Source organism: Brassica oleracea, unplaced genomic scaffold (assembly GCF_000695525.1).
Source record: "Brassica oleracea var. oleracea cultivar TO1000 unplaced genomic scaffold, BOL UnpScaffold00792, whole genome shotgun sequence".
NCBI lineage: Eukaryota > Viridiplantae > Streptophyta > Magnoliopsida > Brassicales > Brassicaceae > Brassica > Brassica oleracea.
The window spans coordinates 4,619-8,239 of record NW_013617457.1 but is presented as its reverse complement, the minus strand read 5'-3'; the positions used below and the strand labels follow the sequence as shown (position 1 = coordinate 8,239).

Genomic DNA, 3,621 nt, shown 5'->3' with positions numbered 1-3,621 from the left:
ACATGCCAACTCATGGCTCACATCTCATACCACATAATCTCCAATAACAAAAACTCGTGGAGCGATGGCTTGAAGTTTGGGTGGTGGCAACAACATCACATATCCACATACGGACAATCTCCGAACACAACAGACGAAGCTAATACACACCTGAGCAATCTATCAAACTGTGACATCATCCATCTCTCGAACATCTGGCTGAAACCCTGTTAACTAGAGAGCGGATGACGATGAGTTTTACTCATCGTCAATAAAAAGACAATTGGATTAAAAGTTACTGAACGAAAAGGTGTTGTATTTTTTTTTCTTTAAAACTCTCAAATCCCCAGATTCAAAAATCTTTTAAAATCGATTAAACCGAATTACGACCGAGTCAAAATAAAACTGAGTCAAAACCGAGTCGAAATCACGTCCCAACAAATCGTCATCCCGGGTCAGAGCCGGGACGGAACCCCGCTCTGATACCAAATTGTAACACCCGTATTTTCCGAAATAACTTAATTAAATAAAAAGTCTGAAATCTCCATTTATTACTTCTCCAAAGTTGTAAATCCAATAAATAGCCATAAATCCAAATAACATAATAAATCCCGAAAATATCGGTAAAAGCATAAAAACCGCAAGTCTGAAAACGAAAGAAATAAAACTCCCAAAGCACCAGTCCGATAGCAATCACTCCTGCTCGTCAGTCTCACCTGAACGGGGAAGGAATAGGAGGGGTGAGTAACAGGGGAGTTACTCCGTGAGGTATGGGATGCTAAACACGCAAACCACTGACTTGAGTAATAGAACTCCCACTATGGAAGTTTAGCTCTAACATGAACAAACAAGACGCCTAAAGCATCACACAAACACAACACAAACAATGCGATGATAGCATATAGCTAGTCCATACACCCCGCATCTCCTCATATGGATATATAATACGTAGCGTCGCTAGTACAGTATGTCTCTATACCCCCGCCCTCTCAAGTAGCGTCCATGGTACAAACATCTATGCACCACACGCCCGCACCAGTAGCATCGCAAGTTCATACGTCTCTGAACCCCTGCCCGCACAATCAAAGTAGCGTCGCTAGCCCAGACATCTCTGAGCCCCCGCCCGCGCACATAGTCCCTACTAATAACTATATATACATACATATATATCACACAATCCAATCAAAGGTTGAATCATCTAGACCCCTAGTTCCAGTTTACAATGAATGAACTAACTAACAATCAAGACTCAAGATATAATCGATTTCACACAGACGGAACACATTAGAAACAAATTATACTTATTCGAGGTCCTAAGCCGTGTAAGAGTAGTTCAGGAAAAGACCCTCACCTTTGCCATGGGTTCTGAAGAAACCTGAGGAAACGCCGAATGGACCTTGACGGCTCTAACAAAGCAACTCCGGAGCTCTCTAAAATTAGATCAATATGATATTCTGGCAGAGCTGAACCATAGAGCAAACAGATGAATAACTCAAGAACTGACCGTTAACTTTTATATCCCCCGGTCATAATGTAGTCCTATATGTCCTCTATCCATAGACACCAAGTTTACTACGATCGGACACCATTTGCTTAACCAAAGTAGCTTCATCTCCAGGATGGTCGTAAACGCAAATTTCACCAACACCTCTCACGAAAACTAGTATAACTCTCAGAAAATAACTCGGAATAACGATCCGCTTGCAGGAGATGATAGATAAGAGAATTATATACTTACTGGCAAATTTCCAGACTGAAAGATTTTGTTTCTGTCGACCGTTTCTCACTTACACCGAGACTGGTCGGAACTGTCTCTGCAACTCAACAGCTTTATTCTTCGCCAAGAAGAAACGTCAATAACTTTCTAACCGTACGTCGATTTGATGATCGGATAGATGATCTGAAAAGCTGGCATCGAGATCTTTCCAATGATATCTCGCACGTTCCCTGGTTCCTTCTGTATCAACGGTAAAACGCTGATGAAGTTGACTGTTTGCGGATCCGATATGTAGATATCAGTCCCAAAGAAACAACCATAACTCTTAGATAAAAATTCCAAATGACTATCTGCTTTCTAATACACATAGATCTATGAGTGTAGAACATAAACTAAAAATATAGCTTCGAAATACTTATATTTGATTGATCGTTCTTCTATTCCCCTAAAACGTGTCTGCAGAGCTCTACTCTCTCTTTTCGGATGGTAGGATGGCTTCTCTTTCATGGTGGCTATTTGTGGCTATTCCGGTGACTTTCCGGCAGGGCTTTGCCATCCCCAAAAGTCTCTGTCAGAGGCCACCACGAAATCCCATCTTAAATAAGGAAACATTATGATTTTCTGCAATGTAATTGGGTCTTACTGGGCTAATTTTTTTCGGGACAAGATTTGGGTCGTTACAGACGTATCCCTGTCAAAGATTAGCAAAAAATTTATCATTCCTAATATTATTTGTCATACTCATAATGTATATAGTTACAGAAATACATAATAAACATTCATAAACGATTACTGTAATGTTGATAAAGCTGTGCTGAAGTTTCAACTGAAAATAAGAACAGTAACTTATAAAAGACTCGCTCACATAGATAATAAAGTCACAGAAATGCTTAAACATTCAACCAAAGATTACTGTAATTTTGATAAAGCTATATTCAATTTTCACTTGGTTTCTTAATTAATTGAATAAATGAAAATAAACTTAAATATTTCTACTTCAAGTAGTTAATATAGTTACAGAAATGCATTAACCGTCCAGGAAAAGATAACTGTAATAACGATAAGCTACACTTAATTCCACCATAAATTGATTAAATGAGTAGAAACTTAAAGATTCCCCCTAAATATTGCTCATAATGACAAACATTCAACCAAAGATTACTGTAAATCTATGATACTCAAGTCAAACCATGTTCTACTCAAATCAGATCCAGAAACACCAACAAGGCCAAAACAGCAAAGTCAAAATCACACTCATAACTTTCAACTTTCAAGGTAAGTTCCACACAGATCTACCGGTGCCAATCTCAGCCAAGAACGGCGGTGACAGAGCGAACACAAAGAGCTTCGAAGAGAAGAGCTCCAAGCAGAAAGACGATCGAAGCGAGGAAAGGGATCGCTGCTCGTAGCTCTTTAGGCCAGTGCCTGTAGAAAGGGACACGCGTAACGACGGCAAGAACCAGGACCGACCAAAGAACAGGCTGAAGACGAGAATGCGCCGACGGTGACACGTATCTCATGTAATCGACCACCACGTATGATATTGCGGCGATCCCAAGTCCGGCTCCGGACATCTGAGAAGGCGATAGTCGCCGTGTCATGCCGTCTTTAGCTGATAAAGAGTGGCAAAATGGAAAAGTCTTCACTCTTTCTTAGTAAGAGCATGTGCATTGCTATAACCCCCTTAATGGGCTCATAGCTAATATTTTAGTAATTAATTTAAGTTAAGAGTTAATGTTAATAAACTCTTGATTTTTAGTCTTTCAATGAAAGTTTCTTAAGTTAAGGGTTCTTATATTAAAAATGATTAATTTCTTTTTTTTTGAAACTAAACTTTATTTTTTAAATAAAATAAAATAAAACATTACACTTTAAACATAGCACTACAAGAAAACAGCGATATTCTGACGGACATTCCGACGGAA

The 3,621-nt window shown here is 39.2% G+C and overlaps 1 protein-coding gene and 1 long non-coding RNA gene across 2 annotated transcripts in view; both read right to left on the bottom strand.

The window, feature by feature from the left end:
- Positions 1–1,468, bottom strand: part of LOC106320071 — a 5,926-nt gene extending 4,458 nt beyond the window's left edge. The window contains exon 1 of the mRNA XM_013758435.1: positions 1,331–1,468. The gene's annotated coding sequence lies outside the window, so the exon portion shown is untranslated. The remainder of the gene's footprint in view (positions 1–1,330) is intronic.
- Positions 1,469–2,005: 537 nt separating this feature from the next.
- On the bottom strand, positions 2,006–3,352 carry LOC106320076. The gene is made up of 3 exons (XR_001265696.1): positions 2,993–3,352; positions 2,340–2,387; positions 2,006–2,264 (listed from the first exon to the last, which is right to left on the bottom strand). It is a non-coding gene; the product is annotated as an uncharacterized LOC106320076 (long non-coding RNA).
- Between the last annotated feature and the right edge of the window lie 269 nt (positions 3,353–3,621).